Below are 18371 nucleotides of genomic sequence, written 5' to 3'. Positions count from 1 at the left end.
CATAACCATGCTAGATTAATTCACACACTTATAGTGAATCAACCTTCATTTTTTAGTCATATGGTCAATGCTGACTCCAGACACCTTCAATGATTTCCTGTAACACCTCTAAAACAACATCCTGCAGTACTCTCTGCTCAACCCCTGCCCTTATCTTCTTCTGCTCTCAACTTAGAGGTAGTGCCATGGAGTAGATAGAGCTGGCTGCAAAGATCATGGATCCTTACTTTGAAAACTTATAAGTTAATTTATTTATGAACCAGACATTGTGTCTGTGTTTTCTGACATATGTCTATGCACATGGATTGGCATGAAGTGTAATGTGATAAGAAAAGCCTGCAATAACCTAGTGAAGCTGAAAAATACATGCTGTGTAGTGCCATTTAGGCAAGTGGGGATTTTGCACATCTTCTCCCACACTACAAGCAATGTAAATTTTTCTTTATGTAAAATTATATAAATTCTTACTTACTAATGCCCCACTGACTTTCTAGCAATCACCCAAATAATGATTACAGTAACTTTTTTCCTTTTTTTTCATGTTTTAATTATGCTACATTGAATCCTACTGTTAAACATTTCATGCATAATTCAGTGCACCTCTCTGTCTCTTCCCTCACCCCTTTCTTTCCTCCAGATCAACAACTAACCAAGAAATCTGTAAGAATAAGGACAGCCAGGCAAGTTTGTTACTCATGTAGTAACTTCTTTCCTCTACAGGCATCATGATCCTCAAGAGGAATGAACTCATGACCACCTTCTCTGCTTATTAAAGGAGCATCTTTATTACTGGCTGTAATATCAGATAGTAAGGTGAGGATATAAATTCTTAACACAGAGAGGTAATATCAGGTTTCATATTTACAGAAGACTAGATGAAGTTGAGAATGACATTAGTTACACACTGGAGTAGGTCTGAAGATCTTTTATGGCAAATAAAAGCATCCTCATACTACCTCCCCACTTTCACGTAGCTGAGCTCTCCATACACATGTACTATTGCAGACGGAAGTTACTGGTGGCTTTTCATTTGCATACCCATACTTTGTTAGCTACTATGTCTCTGACTGCTTTGAAAATTCAGGTAAATATGTTACTAAAATTGGAACTTAATTGTAATAATTATTTAATGGTATTTGGATAGATTTTTACAAAGGTATGTTTATTGAGTTTGAGAAACAATCAAAAAGATGCTTTCCTCCTGTTGAAATTCTGCTTGTTTTCTAAAAGTCTGATAGGTTTACATGGATGTCAAATGTTGTTAAAATAAAATTTTTTAATTAGATACATAATCTGAAACAAAGCCAAAGCTTCATTTGTTTCTAAGGATGGTTTATTCTTTTAAGATAATCTTTCTCTTTGAAAGGGCAATTTTCGAAACAAATTGACCCTGTTGGGAATAATAATAATATTTATTCTATTTCATTATGACAACTGGTCCAGAAAACAGGCCACACACATGCTAATTATATAGACCATTGCTATCCTGAAGGTTAACTTTTTGTGTTAATATTATTCATGTTCAAAAAGGTGAGATAATTTTTAAATGAAAGAGTGATTCTCCTGTAGACATCTCTGTGATAGATTAGACTTCTTGAATTATAAGGCCTTTGAAGTAGAAGCCATTTTAGAAGCAGAGAGCAATAACAAAGGCAAGGTTTCTGTTCTGAATTCTCTACTTTGAAGCTTTTACTTATTAAACCGGAGAGTTTATACACCTATCCCAGTATCAGTGGGGAGATAAAAGACAACATCCACAGGTTTTGCAAATTCTGACTGGATAATATCTAAATGAATATGTGTGAAAATGGTGGCACATTACTAGTGTGGATATGCAGATGACTGCATGCTTTTGTAAAATCAAGAGTCAACTATGTCAGTATAAAAAGCACAAGAGCCTTAAACCTATTACTGTCATTGTTTCTTTTGTTGGTATCTACAGCCACAGGAACTAAACGTCCTTCCCATTCTGCCATTCTCTCACAAATTTTTCAGGACTATATTTCTTCAAGTACTATGAAAGGAAATTTTTCAACTTATTGTTACACGTGGTGAAAAGAATGTGCCACTCACAAAATATTTAGAATCCTGTAATATAACTCTCAGTTAGGATTTCAGCTTTTCTCCGCAATGGTAGATTTCTCCACCAAAATGCTTAGAAGGGACTGTTGAAGTTACAGATCCAGCAGTCTAGTCATGCCATTCACAGTAAAAGGACTGGGAGTCCAAATCACTGCAGTTCTCAAACACGACACCGTGGTTTAGACTGCCTCAGTACAGTTTCGGAACCAATTTTTTGGGATAACCTAGAATATGTTGTTAGATGAATCACTTGTCCACTTCAAAACAGACTTCCATGCTGATTTTCAGAGTTACTAGATACTTTTTTAGGTGCACAGATGCTCAAGCTGCTAGGTGTCTGGTAAGCAGTTACTAGACACCCACAGATAAACTGTAGATGAGCACTTGATTTGTTTGAAATATTGGACTTCCTGCACCTGTGCAGAGAAATTACACATCACAACCAGTCTGAGCCTGACATTAAAAACTTGGCTTATGCGAATTGTTGGGTATTTTTAAATGTTTGACACTGCCCTAGTTCTTCATATTTAAAATCTGACAAACCTAGTTGAGTAAGAGGACATGCCAGAGAGGAGAGAATTTTCCATGGAGTGTTCTCTTACTTGTTTTACTCAAAAATCACCCATGAAGTGTTACATATGAAAACACACTCTGTCATTTTCAAGTGTGATAGGTTGAAATTCAATATCTGTTTCCATATTTGGCCCTATTCTTCCTACACATTTTTTCCTGGCACAATTACCCTTTAACTTCCTTGTGTCCCCAAAGAGTCCATACTTCTCAACATCACTTCCTACTCTGTAAACACTAGTCCTTTTCACTGCCTCACCCTTACCCATTCATGAGCACTGCTCAAAAGCATGGCTTGGGTCACCAGTCATTTTATTGCTTTTGCAGTGGTGCCAATGTGGGATTCAACTGTGGCACTGCGATCCCATTCACTGAGAACCTGATAGGGGCTTTCTGTCTTTCTTTAATAGCTGCATCTTTACATCTTTCTCTCACCTTAGTCTATGTGAATATTTCTTCAGATATCTATAATCTGCAGCTGTATAAACTACACATGGGATAAGCAGAAAGCTTTAGAAACACTATGCCGTACTCATCCATGAATACTGTCATTGTGCTCCAAAAATATCACAGCCTAAGATTGAGAGATGCTGTGTATTTATCTTTCTCATTTGAAGAAACAGTCTTATATTGTAATAGTTGCTTTTGCATCTGCTAAAGAGCATGGAGTTAGAAAAAAATTATTTATCCCAGTACCAAGGAAAGGTTAAGAAAAAAAATACAACAACAAAAAGAAAACCACAAACAAAAGGCAAGAAAGAACTCTTAAATAGTAAAGATATTTACTGTAAGCGTCTTATCAGCAATTTAGGTGTTTGTGAACCTCTCTCTTCAAGCACTGGATAAATGAAATACCTCTTTCTGCACTGTAGGTATGAGATGACTTGTTCTATCTTTTAATCAAAACCATGAGCTATTGATAAGAGACAATGTTCAGCAATTGAAAAACCAGTCTGGGATCAGCTAGTCACACTTTATAGTAAATTTTAATTTGAATTATAAATTTCAGTGGCAGATCATTGCCTAGGGATATGAAAAAATGTACATAGGATGAGGAGACAGAATGTTCTTTTTTCTCTCTGCAGAGGCATTTCACTCTATTAAAAAAGGGAAAAAATGCTTCTATATATACTATTTAGAGTTTAGTATAAGTATTTTATGAATGCTGTAATGTCATCCACAGACATGAACTTTCAAATACTTGTGGAATCATTAACATGAAGTGATCCCACAAAGATTTACAGGTTTCAGACCAGGACTGGATTAATACTTCCTTTTGCAATTTCTATTCCTTTCTGTAAATAGGTTTAACTCAATAAACCTAGGCTATTGCAGATACACAATGCCCACTCCCTGAGCTGGCATAAACCTCTCTAGTTCAACTGAAATCAGTACATCCACAATAATACAATCAGAGCTTTACAATGCATGAATTGAAATCCCTACTCCAAATACTAGAGACTAGACAACAGTGATAGAGAAAGTAGTTACCTGGGAATTAATGATGTAGTAAGGGAAGTAAGAGGCAAACTGAAAATGCAGAACTTCAGACAAGGTGTGAAAGAAAAGCACAGATGATTGATTGCTATACATAGATGACAAATCTCTTTCACAGTGAAAGACAGGAGACCAGAACCTCACAGCCCACAACAGAAGAAAGAGACAGTGGGAATAAACAGAATCACAGCAGGCACAGGAATGAGTGGAGGAGCATTAGGAAATTAGATAAAATACTGTAAAAAACTGTATGATTTTCATCAGTCATAATCTCAAAATGTTACAGTGTGTTTGTGGTTTTTCTTTTTATTTTTTGCAGACATGGAAATATTCTTTATCCATCCTATAAATATTCATCAAGACAGGTTTTGACTCAGATATTGTCTTTTGAACTTATATGGAAATGACAGGGTTTTGTTGCCTGAATTACCCTCTTTCCTTATTTATGCTGATATATCACTTTTATTTAAGGTTTTCTGACTGCCCAGATTAAATAGAACTCCACATGGAAGTATGACTAGGAGCTAACTCCCTTTTATACCTTGAAGCTTTATGTTTTGGCCAAACTTTACCTTTAAATACCTGATAAGATTTAATTCCAGATCTGCACCTTTTTGTATTCCCAAATCTAGTTGTGTTCTATGGTTAATTAGACACTCATTTGCATAATTCACCCAATTATCTAATAAAAGTCTGTTAAATCTATATCCTTGTAGTACCTTTACTGGTGCTAAACAGTAGAATAAATCTAGCTGGAGAAATCTTGCTATGGCCTCTACTATAGGCATTTGAATCTCTAATATCCTTTACCTCAATTTGCTCTCATGGTCTTTCTGGCAAGATTGCCATCATAGCCCTACGTAGGGGGAACCCTCTCTACACAAACATAAAGACACTTTTTTTCACACATCTGAATTAACATGACATCCATTGCCTTGGAGGAAAATTGTATAATCACATAATAAAAATATAAAAAGAAAATAGGATGAGCAATATCATGTTAATTTCTGGTGTTGCAATTACACTAAATCTTTGACAGACCTCCTTGCTACTGTACAAATATAGTCCAAAAAATAATCCCTCCACTAAAGCACTAGAAACTCTCCTAGACAACTTCCCCTGAAAACATTGAGAGTAATTTGTGACAAAAGCTGGTGTGGCAAATATAAAGGGAAAATGCATTTACAGATTGAATTTTGGGGTGAAAAAAAAAAAAAGAAAAGAAATACTACATTTCTAGAGAAAAATAAAACCTGAAACAATACTCCCAGCAAAACACTTAACCACTGTTCAGAGTTAGCATTTACCACAAATGTCAGATCATCTGAGTTCCTGTAGGACAATCAAAACTTCACCCTACACTTTCAATTTTTGTTTAACCATTGTCTGTACAGGAGGTGCTGGAAGTTGTGATTTTGCAGAGACATCTAGGATACATATATTACTAAGTAACACTTTTTTTCCAACAAATTACTCTACTTGCTCCTCGTAAATAGTCTGAAGCACTTTACATGTTGTTAATCTTTTTCAGACATCTTTCCAATGACTTTGTGTTTCTTCAGGTTTGCAAAGGTATATAGCAAAAGCAAGAGCATTGGGCTTGTTGCTAAACAGTAGTCATCATTCACTACCAGAGTGTAACTGAAATACAGAACCAAGTCTCTTGTAAGACATCTGCATCTTAAGGAAACTGAGTCAGTTAGTAGGAAGATCACCCATCTTACATATTATTTACAAAATTAAGAACAGCATCTTTTTCTTTATTTCTTCAAACTGTGTGCACAAGCTGCCTAGCTACCTTAGATTTTACAGAAACATCCCACAGAAAATGAAAGTGTGGGAATGGAAATGGAAATGCAGTGGAAGTGAAAGTGCAAGCAGACCAGGTCATTGCAGTGAAGTGAAGAAAGAAAAAGGGCAGGGGTATCTCTGTCATAACCTAGGTGTCTACATTTCTTTTAGGGTTAAATGTCTCCATAGAATTCATCATACACATGCCTGTTCTACTGTGACTACCCACTCATGTCTTCAAACTGTAGGTGTCTACATTTAGCTAACAATTGCAGAACGCGTGCAGCACACGCACACAATTCTGACAATTCAGGCTGCTAAAATACATCTATGTCTCATCATGAAACAGCTCCCACTCCCCAGATGTCTAACTCCCCCTTTCATCAAAGACCTTACTTTTACTTTGTATCCAGACTCATACTAAGTTATCTTATATTTCTAAAGTAAGACTCGTAAACCAGCAAAGCCACTCTTAGTGACTGACCACCAAGGGCAACCCGTGCAAAGTCTTTGATCCCTTAACCTTTGTGGACTACATAAGTTGAGAAAAACACAAGGTACTGTGAAAGCAGATTATTTTTGTGATGGGAGATTTCTACCTGGTTTCCTGGGTCTCTTGCATCCCTGCTGGACTGTTATTTTCTCTTCCCTCCCTTCATGCCCCTTTCTTCTACACCAAAATTCCATTCAGTTTGGTGCACATGGAAATCTACCTAGTAACACAAATGTGTTTATATACGTCTTTAGAAAAATAACTTTAAGATTTGAAGCTAATAATATATCCTGAGACTAATGATTTTTACCCTGTGCAGGGACATGTACAGAAGCAACTGATTTCTTTCTTCTTATGTGTGTGTTCTAGAGCAATGGTGTCTGTGGAAGAAATGGTCTGTCTGAGTCCAAGGCTTTGGCCATACTGTTCATAAAGCACTACTACCACCAATGCAAAGTTTCAAGTACTCTGAGATTACCCTGCAGGTGTAAGAGTGCATAGAATTACTGATGAACTTACCGGGATTTGGGGTAAAGGCCTTCAACCTTTCTTACCAGGTACACAGTACAGTTTGATATTCAAAATAGCTGCCTTGGGATATCTTGATACATCCCAAGATATACCAAGAGGTATCTAATTTGATATACATGCGTATAAACTGAGATGATCAATTTACTATTTTATCCCCAGTTTCTGTAACACTACAGAAAAATTACTTCAGTGAGCCATGCTTGTGGAGATATTGTTTTTTAAAGTAAGGGTTTTCTTTTTCTTGTCCTGAATTAAAAATTACTGAGTTTAGAGCAATTATATCGATAAATTCTGTAATTACCTGAGTGGTTGATGATGATCTCCTACCATTACATCTAGTGTTCTCATTTTCAGAACAGGGAGGAAGAATACATAAACCCTTTGCCTGCAAACAAAATATGTATCAGCTGTCACGGAGGTACGCTAAACAAAGGACAAGCTCAAACAACTTTATTTCAGCCAAAACCACAACAAAAAACAATGAGAAACAGGGGTAAACTGAAATCAATCAACCCTCCAAAATCATTTAACACATAACAGGTTCGAGCTGTCAGTTGAGATATTATTACTACACATTTATACACAAGAATGATGGTGCAAAGTGTGCGCGCGCGTGCACACACACAAACACACACACACACAAACACACTCTCTCTCTCTCTCTCTCACAGAAGGAGCTCTCTCCCTCTGCTGGGTGCCCAGAAAGTGAGAAGGTGTAACCACTCTCCGCGGCGGGGCGGGGGCATGGGATCACTCAAGGATGTATCCAGAAGGAATCACTCACCTGAAGGAAGGTGAGGGTGCTCAGACCGGTGAGGTTTCCTCAGGCACTGCCTCAGCCGAAGGGAGAGGCTTCCAGCACAGCCCCACTGCCCCAAGCAGAATGCTCCGAGGGGGGCTCCCATGGCCCCCCATTGATACCCCGGGTCGGGCTGAGCTGTGCCATAACTGGCCACGGTCCACAAGTTTCTTTGGACCAAGGCACCTCACTGGCTGCCGACTCTCTCCATGCGCTGAAGGGTCTTGCCTCTCCCCCCTCTCTCTCCCCTGCTGAGGGGGTACATGCCTGCACCTGGGGGCACAGTAAAGCACAAAGGGCACGAAAATGAGGTGTCAGAAACCAGCGATCACCGTGTCAAATATCTGACCATGGGGGGCTGCCGGGCAGAGTGTACCTGCCACACCAGTGTGAAGGCAAGGAAAAGCAAAGTAGTGACAGGGCAAGGGGCAACAATTTTAAGCTGAAAGATGGTAGATTTACATTGGACATTAGGAAGAAATTTTTCACAATGAGGGTGGTCAGATGCCAGAACAGGCTGCCCAGAGACATTGTGGAAACACCATCATTGGAAGTGTTCAAGGTTAGGTTGGATGGGACTTCAAGCAACTTTATCTAGTGAAAGATGTCCCTGCCCATGGCATAGGGGTTGGGCTAGATTTTAAAGATCCCTTACAACCCAGTCCTATGACTGTATAATCAAGCATTTGCTCTGTCACCTTACAGAAGAGCTGCAAAAGAATAATATTCGAGCGGCAACTCTGCAGTTCCCTCATGTCTTGAACTGAAAGAAAAGACTATTTTCCCCTTGTCTCACAAACCCACCTGCTCAGAGGCCCCTAAATGCTGGGTCTCAGTGCTGGCATGAGATTTTGTCTGTTTACTTTTACCTCTCTAGAAAGAAGCAATAGCAATCTTATTAATGAATAGTGGCAATGTCTAGCCCACCACTGTGAAAAACCAGGCATAATAAAGTCCTCTGTTCTTTTTACCTTAGTTACAAGTCTGTGTGTACTGATTCAATGAAGAATTTTAATTCCAATAAGGTTATGCCTGTTTGAAGATATTTGCTTCCTGTTTTTCTTGATCCGTGAAGATTTATCTGGATTCATTTAATAATCCATCATCTCTTCCACAATTTCAGCCAAGTTAATTGCAGAAGAAAGCAAAAGTCCTAGAAATAGAAGCCAGGAGGAGTTCCAGTCATCAAATACACCTCACAAAACCTGGTTATCTCTTCAAAGTCTCTGTACAGCTGTAATGTGTCATTCTTATGATTTTTTCAATGCAGGCACTGCTTCTTGCAGGTCATTCAGCTGTTCTGTAGCTGATTTCTAAATTCAGTAATGAAAATATCTACAGGATACTAATTCTTGCTGTAGAAAGGTTGCACTGTGTATGCATAGTACATCATTGCCTTGATCAGGTCCACAGCTGTGTAGATGGCTTGTTGCCATTTGGAGTCCAGCTAGGCTACAGAGTTGGTAACTGCAGGTATGAAGCCAGATCTATATATTTTATTTTCTTTACTGGGGACATTGTGTTTATTATTTTCACACTTGACAGAACTGACTAATTTCCATTAATAAAACTTGCTGTACTTTCCCTTTTAAAAAATAACTCAGTTGTAAATGGAAGCGCAATGTCAATGAGACTGATACATCATTAATTCAATTTTAAAAATAAATACTGTAAAGAAGGTAGGGACTAAAGGTGGGTTAATAACAAAACTCCAAATTGATATGCTTCTCTGTTTTTGAAAGATGGATCCATACTGAAAGGTAACACCAGTCTTTAGAAGCTCTGTCTGAACATACATCTGCTGATATAATTTATATCTAAACCCTAAATAATAATACTTAATTATTAATAATAATCAGGACAATAGGGAATCTACCCAATGGCTCTACAATGCACGCTGAAATTTTATTAGTTGCAGTGACTTAATGTGCACTATAGGTTATACACATAAGATTAATGTTAGATAATTTCTATCAGTGATAATGGGCTTATCATCTCATTGGCCAAATTATGAAGGACACACTTGGAGCTTGTTAGATCCTCTCAGGAACGCTTTGGAAAACAAGTAGTTAAACCTTATTATTTCTTGTTTAATATAGCCTTTTAGACAGCAAAAACATTTCCCTCCATTCTTGCTCAATATGTTTCATGCCAGAGCCAGCTGCTTGACCAAAGCATTCACACATCATCTTTGGTCATCAAAACATTCTAGATGAAAAATTAGGCTGGGAGTTTTTTATGGTTTCACGGCTGCAATAAAAATGTTGCAGAAGATGACAAATATATGTGGGATACAGGTTGTAAAAGATTAGTGGATATTTCTTTAAAAATCGGTCCCTCCAGTGGAAAGGGCTACTTGAGTAAAAAACTGTTTGCATATTTCTAAATACTTCAACGAGATTTTTCTCACACTTAAGCTGTTTCAGAAATTTACTCATGTAGTTCTTAGAGAGAGGAAGCAATAAAGGCTTTGAAAGGTGTTTACTAAATATTCCTTTGCAACAAGAATGATTTATGGCTTGTTCTCACATAATTTTTCAGAGGCAGCTGTGTCAGCTGAAGACGTTACCATCTCACCCACTGCCAGCTGCTTGTTATTGCCTCCTGCCAGAGGTTACCATGCCCTCAGCTCTGCCTGGGCTCTGCTGCTTTTGTTCTTCCCTACCCTACTGCAGTCAGAATAAGAGCAGCAGTTCACTATTAAAGCTGCCTATTGTAGCCCATAAGGCAGGTTTTTAGACTTGAAAACGCTGTGCAATGCTACTTGAAGGAAATCACTGGCCTTAGACTGTGAGGAGGTGCTTCACGGTACTAATCAGTTGTGATGGGTAAATGAAACTTGTTCACATAAGACCTTAGGAGGCCCTTTGAGCTTGATTTTCTACAGTCATGTCATTCTGAGATGCAATGAAATAGAAAAGACTTTGAGAGTTAGGTTGATAAATACAGTGTAAAAAGAAATGCTGCTGATGACTTTAAGAAAAAATTATTAGCATTGTACTAAATGAAATGTGTAAATTTTTTTCTGTCTGAGATTAACCTGAAAATAAAGCAGGATTTTCTGCAATGATTGAAAATTTCTGTAAATAATCATGTACGTATTTCAAACTTTACTGTTGAAGGTAGTATGCAGGTGGCTGTGTGCGTGTGTATGTGCATGAATACATACTGTGTTTGCATGTCACTTGCCACAATTCTGTGAAATAATGTTAATGTTTATCTGCACTTAGGAAAAATGGAAAAGTGCAACGACAGCAAATGTAAAAATGTGCTCAAAAACTCAATATATAGCTGAAAATTATGAAAAAAATTCTTACTCCTAGGAAAAATATACTTTTTTTGGTAAGAAAGATAATTTTTCTTTTTTAGATTTATGTGTAGCATTCTGAACTATCTGTGTTTTATTTAAAAATTCATATACTACCTTATTTTAAGAGATAAAATAGGCAAAAACAAGGTAGGGAACATTAAGGCTTGATTAACTGGGATTAATTAATTAATATTAATTGAGATATTCCTTTAATTTTGAATGTGAAACTGAAAATTAATCAACATAATTTTCAGATGACAGCAAAAACCTTTGCAATCACTCTGAGTAATGGGATTAGCATTCAAAATTATTCTGATAACTGGTGAAGTGATCCAAAATTAACGAACTAGAGAGTCACGGTATTCCAGGCAAGGATGTGGCTATTAGAGTGAAAAAGGATCAAGCACAGAACAGCAATGTAGATGGGATAAGCATCTTTCTGGAATGCATTAGGAGGATAAAGGACAAGAAAAAGTAATCCTGGTCTGCTCAGTAGTGTGGAGACCTCAGTCAGAACATTTCAGACCTGTATGGCAGAGGCTATTCTGAAATATTCCATCCTGAGCACACAGAAAGTCATGTAGGGTTTATAAAATAAGTTCTTTCTCTCAGTTGTCTTTTAGGAGAGATTCACTCTTTTGAATTCTACTGTACAGGAAGGATAGGCAATTTAGCACCTTTGTTTATTTATCTTAAATAAAGAAGGCTTGAAAAACAAAGATGAAAAGCTAAAATAATTGCTTAATCTCCAGAATAAAAGAATTAAGAAAAACATGAAAACATTCTTTAAATATTTAGAGAATATTATAAAAAATAATAGTTTACTGTACTCTTTGTCCAATAAGGTAAGAAAATAATGATGTTTTTTTCTGCAAAAAATAAAATTTATGATACAAAACCCCTTTTACTTAAAAGGGCAAAGTATGGAAATGGACTAACTGGGGAGGTTGCAGAATTTCCTTTATGGTTTTCATTGCGTATTGAAAAGTACTTACTTTAGGCAATCCTAAACCACCTTTGAACAGGAGGTAGGCTAGATGATCTTTTGAGTTTCTTCATAGACTTCTATTTCTTTTTCCTTTTTAAATTCATGAATCTGATTATAATACAAAAGGGTAAGAGATGTAAATATTTTAAAGATTCCTGTAGGGCCCCAAAATTACCAAAATTTTAATGAGTTTAGATGACTACAAATTCAGACTTGCCAAGGGTTGATTTTAGATTGTTACAGATAGAACTACTCTTTAGCCTCAGAAACAAAAATTATAAGTGAGGCTCTCAAGTGGATCTTTTAGTGATTTTTGCCTTGAGGGGTGCCTAGAAAAGCAAAGAAAATGAAATGAAAAAGAAAGGGTAGGAAAACTCTTTAAGAATTCAAACAGAAATGTAACAGATAGAATTCTAACACAGTTAAAGTCTATGTGTGTTATACAGACCCTTAGAAAATTGATGTAAGCATCTGTTAAATAAATCCAGTAGTAGTCCAAAGGAATGCCAAAATAAGGTATGTATTTTATGAAAGGCATGATATATATATTATGTACTAGAATATAATGCTCTGGAATGATAACACAAACCATACAGTGTCAGGGAAAAAAAAAAAAAACCTTCCATACTTGCTGTAAACACGCCTTTGACCCAAACATAATGATAATCCAGATGCTGCTGCAAGAGTTTATGCTTTGTTCAAAGTACACAGGTTTATAGCTATTTGTCAGCAACAGGATGTAAGTAGTAAAGGAAGTATTTTCCATTCAATATGTTTAAAAAGTCTGAATTCAAGTCTTATGGCAAAAAAGTTAATGCAGTGGGTTTACCAGGAAGTAAGAGAACAAAAATATGGGGAATGTTTCCGGTGCTTTTTTTTTCCCCAGTTCCTTTTCTCCCCTTACTGTCTCAAAATATTCAATGGGCACAGAACCACAGGCTATATTTAGTCTTGAAGTTATTAGGCCCCAATTATTGTTTGTATACTTGTATCTATGGCTTCATACAACTGCCTCAGAAAGTGCTGATTTTTCTTTTCCCTTGCAGAATTGCTCTTTTATTTTTGTTGTTTTGCAGTAAAAGCTAACATAGGGATATCTAAATGAAGTGTTAGATTTTCTGAAGCAAAAAGCATACAGAGTCAGAGGAGGGCAGAACAAAAATCTTCTAGAAAGATGCCTGGAGAAGCAAATTGAAGCAATTGGTGATGGACACTTATTTATAATTCATTCATCCCAAGGTGCACTAGCTCATCAGTTATCAATAGCATTAAAAAAAAAAAACAGTCATAATCTCAATGTCTGACAGCATTTCTTCTTAAATCTGTTTATAAAACTCAGCTATACCAATTCACTTCAGACTGAAATTTACCAGAGATGCAAAGCTCCCTTTTGTCTTCCAGCCCATGGCCAGACTGCAGAGTGGACTTGAACAGTTAATTGAACTGAACCCATCTGCTGGGGCTTCTCTTGCACCATTGGCAACAACACCAAAGAAGAGACGCGTTCCTGTGGGTTAAACATCCCAGATCAGCTGGAAGCTCTTAGGCTTGATAAAACTGGATTTTTCTTTTTGGACAGAAGCAAAATTTGAGTTCTTTGGCAAGAGCTGTATTTTGGGGAGGGGATTGCATGTTCTAGATAGTTTTTTATTTTAGTCTTCTTCATTCTAAGAATAACAGCTCCATTTAGTGTGAAACTGGTTAGGTCAAACTGCATTTAGTATTTAGAAAAACAAATATCAATACTGAATTGAGATAATTATTGATATTTAAAATATTGCATACTGTATGACTTTTTTTTTTACCCAAGACTTTTTACATCTCAGAGTACATTAGCTCCCATGTTTCCCTTAACAGATAGCGAGCAGACTGGCTAATAAGTCAGGGTGTCTACAGTTGTTGAATCAAGTTTGCTAGGTGTAGTCCACTTTTAGAAAGACTAAAGACTATCCACTTTTAACAGCTGTTAAATTTCAAAGACTAGGACATCACCTCTTCCTAAAATAATTGTACTTAAATGAGAAATTATTTTGATGATTGTCATCCTCTTCTTAGTCCCTGTAATTAATAAAAGCAAAATCATATCTTCTTCTGAGGAAATAAAGAATAGTGCCAGGGATTGGTTTCACTTTTTCAAAGAAAAAACAGGAATGCACTATTTTTTTATTCTGAGATATGTAGTTTAACAGACCAGAAACATGGCATTAATCCCAGTCAACAAAACACCTGTCAACTGCTCATGCACATATGAATTAGCTGTATTTGGGTAAAATTCTGGGGTTTGTGTCTTTAGTGCTTTATAGTGAGTTTACTAAAATGAACTAGTCAGTGTGAAAGTACTTTTTTTTTTTTTCCTCAGTGAGGACTTAATTTCAATCAATGCAACTATACAAGACTTACACTATCTGAAAAGGTAATTCATTATCCTTTGATGACTAAAAATCCCAAATGAGATTTTTAGGGGCTTGGGGAAAGCCTATAAATGATAATTACTTAATTTATTAATGAAAGGCATCTAACTTTAGGATGGATTGCAGTAGCATATGGCAGATCTACTACTGAAATACAGTTTCTAGATGAAAAATAGGAAAATTAACATAAGCAGAGCAACTTATCACAGGCTGTAAATGAGGGAAAAGGCACACAAGTATTCCACTCTCTTTCACAAATTGACTTGCAATATTTATTGATCCATAAATACTGTGAGCTACCTCTAAATCAAAAAGCATCATCTGGCTCTCCTTGCATGTTTGGCTGTGATAGCAGAGCTTATTGCATCTTTCTGTATTGTTTCTTTATCCTTTCCTTCATCTCTTCCTGTTCATGGCGCGATCTCAAAATTTCAGCTTTCCAGAAGTAGGTTTATCACCACCTACAATTGTAATATAATCACTATTTTTCACTTATTAAAACTGAGGTGTTTGATAATTAAGAAGGTTATGAATAAATATAGTGGAAGCTGGCATCTGCCTCAGCAGTGGGAAGTGGATCAGATGAGTTTGTAAACATATACCAAGACTTATGTCTTTGTATACACTAATAATACTATAATACTATTTGCAATAAATAATATTAAAAATCTTTATTCACAGATTTTTGTGGAATGAGTTTGCACTGATATCTATCTAGTTCCTCAGAATCAGAAGTCTGAAATCTGTATAGAAATATAAAAAAAATCAAGACCAAAATATGCACACAATTATAGTCGTAACAAAAAACCTACAGGTATAATTGACTAAGCCACTGAATCTAGCCATACTTAATAGTTCCAGAGTCCACCCATCTCAGCTGAAGCTTGCTAACAGGAGGTGGAAAAGGTGCACTGCTGCTGACCACTCCATGTGTGTCCTGTGGTTAAAATACTTCAGTTTGCTAGTTCACCATGTCTCGCAAGAGATAAATCCATGTTGAAAACAGCTTAAATAAGCTAATTTCTACAAATACTGAATTTCAGAAGGAACAATGAAGGGAGTGTAGGCTTTGGGGGAAAGTAAAGTCAGCATAAACAACCTTCATAGCTAATAAAATACCACAGGACATAAAACTTTGCTTCCAACCAATATTTATATCGTGAAAGACAGCAGAGAGGATTTTCACTATGCTATTCTCTGACAAAATGTGGTCTACTATGCTTTTCACGGTGCACCATACTACCAAAGAGTCCTATGTTTTCTTTGTGATGCTCTTCAAGGCATTTGTAACCAGTACAAATAAAACCTTTGCCCCTTCATTTGTTATAAGTTATCTTACCGAAGGAAATAAAATGACCCTAAAGGGAAGTCAATAGAGAAGGAGTGTGAAACATCTGTGTACAGTATGTTCGTGTTATTCTTCATCTTAGAGTCCGATTAGATATACAGACAGCATCTTGAAAACATCCGTTTCAGTTCCTTGAAGGAAAAGTGTAAGCCATGAATCAAGAGTATTGTAAACCACAGAAAGGCTGTATTTCATAACATGTTAGAGCATTTCAGAGCATGGATGATGATTAACAGCATGTTAGGTAATGATGTAAGTGCTATAAATTAGTTTACGTTCTGCAGTGTAAATACTCAGCAGAACTGATGTCTGAACAAAGAAATGAAGATTGCGAATTAGTGTTTGGTCCAAATTCAATGTGCTTTCCAATTGCTTGCTTTTGTTTTGTTTTGATGAGGAAGCTGAGAATTATTTCTTTCATACACATATATATTTAAAAAATGTAATGAATAAATATTATCTCACCCTGCCTGAGAGGTTCCTATCCTTTTCTGAAGATGAATAAAATTTATAATTATTTTTACCACTTTCTAAGTACAAGCCTTGAAAACTAATTTGTATTAAATCCTACTAGGTTTGTCTTTATGATTTGAATAATTAGAAAAGAAAAATCTAGGATATATAAATGTTTTCTCTTAACATATGTTCATAAGTAACATTGAATTAAATCAAAAGGTCAGAAAAAAACCTTCTTTAAATACTGCATGATTAAGCTACTGACCATACTGAAACCAAGGATTTGAATAAGGATTACATATTGCAAGGGACAATAAGAATATTAACAGAAAAATAGCATAAATAGCATATAGTAAAAAATGGAAACAAAAAGTTCTGTTCATAATTCAAATACTTTTTAATAGGTGTTAGGAGGAAATTGCCGTAATTGTTCACTTTGAGGTTTCCAGAATTTTTTTTTTTTTTTTCAAATGAATAGGAGTAGGGAACTGTTAGAGACTCCATTCTTGGCTAGATGTATTTCTGGTGTGGAATACTGGTGTTATATCCCTCGTCAGATTTAATCTTCTAAATCTGCATCTCAAAGGGTGACAGGTTTTTATGCAATGACAGTGTACACAAAGAACAGTCTAGCAGACTTATAAATATGGTACCAATGTGCAATTGGGGAAATTTTCTAGTTATGACACTCTGGCTGATGAATTCTTTGGTGTCTATATTGAATTTCTTCTCAGTTTTTTAGTCTGCAGATTTTTGTGGTTGGGGCATGTTTTCCAACAGTGTGAATGAAACAGTAAATTCCACATTTGAATAAGATAACATTCATGGGGGAAGGTAATTCCACTGTGACAAAGTTCATATAAAGCTACTCTTTGCCCCATGCTAATAATTCAATGTCCTAATCTCTTAAAATTATCTACCTCCAGAAATATGTAAAATAATTCCAGTTCTCTGAAACCCTGATTCTGACCCTGGAACTGTGAATTCTGTAACACCTAACAAGACCATAAAATATTGATTATAAGCAACATAAATCATTTCAGTGACTCCAATGGACATTAAAAAATAAAGGTTATAACTATTTGCAAAAACAAAAGATAGCCTCAGGTATAAGTATTGTGACAGTTTCATAATGACACTAGTACTTTTTACTCAACTTGCTGGTATTTTTTAAACATATACATCTTTTCATTGAAATATGTCATTTTAGGAAAAATTAACTATAGCGCTGCTCCATATATTTTATTCTTTACTTATACAACAGCTTTATCTGTAAAGTTGTCTTTAAAAAAATTGAGGCAATTCTATTCTATTTAGCGTACATTTCCAGTCTGTCTTTCAAATGCACAAAATATTCACAGATTGTGCTAAACTTCACCAGAGATGTAGGAATAGATTAAGCAAAGGTCATTCAATAAAAATATGACATTCATACTAATACAACGAGAGAACTGTGACAGCAGGAGACAACCAGCATTACAATGAGAACAACTGAAATGCATAGAAAATAAAAATATTAATGTGATGGAAGCCCAACAGGTACATGAATACAGGGGCTGAATAGGTCAGAAGTGACCAAAATTACTTAGAAAAACAGAAGCCTGTCCACATATACAAACCCGAAAATGGTCAACATAGCTATAGTACTGCCAAAGCTGAACTATCCACATAACCCAGGAATAAAACCCATTTGAAAACTGGCTAAGAAAAGAGCTACTCTTACTTTCAACTCCAGTCATCTAGTTATCTTCACACTGGAGGTGATTCAGAACCACATTCAGGCCCCTTTGCTGAGAATCCTTCACCCAGTCAATCCACAAAGGAAGAGAAGGATATTTTTCAAGAAAATAAAAGTCCCAAGAATGGTCATATAACCAGATTAAAATAATCTTAAAATTCATCTGAATGGATGCAAAAAAGACAGTAAGTATTCATAGTAACTGGAGAAATCCAATAATATGTTTTTAACAAATTCAGTAGGTAACTTATTGTACACTTCTTGGTGTTTCCAATTGCTATTGTTTTTCAAATGTTTTAATCAAGGAATAAATTTTTAAATCTTTCTTCTTCACTCTCTTCCATCTCTGTTCCACCA

General features: G+C 36.0%; 1 long non-coding RNA gene across 1 annotated transcript; it reads left to right on the top strand.

Moving 5' to 3' along the window:
• The first annotated feature begins 571 nt into the window (after window positions 1-571).
• On the top strand, window positions 572-8138 carry LOC142062298 (uncharacterized). The gene is made up of 3 exons (XR_012662416.1): window positions 572-813; window positions 6803-6990; window positions 7636-8138. It is a non-coding gene; the product is annotated as an uncharacterized LOC142062298 (long non-coding RNA).
• The last annotated feature ends 10233 nt before the right edge of the window (window positions 8139-18371 follow it).

This window comes from Phalacrocorax aristotelis, chromosome 9, assembly GCF_949628215.1.
Source record: "Phalacrocorax aristotelis chromosome 9, bGulAri2.1, whole genome shotgun sequence".
In the NCBI taxonomy this organism is placed as follows: domain Eukaryota; kingdom Metazoa; phylum Chordata; class Aves; order Suliformes; family Phalacrocoracidae; genus Phalacrocorax; species Phalacrocorax aristotelis.
Note: the sequence above shows the minus strand (reverse complement) of the source record. Positions and strands in the feature narration are given on the sequence as shown.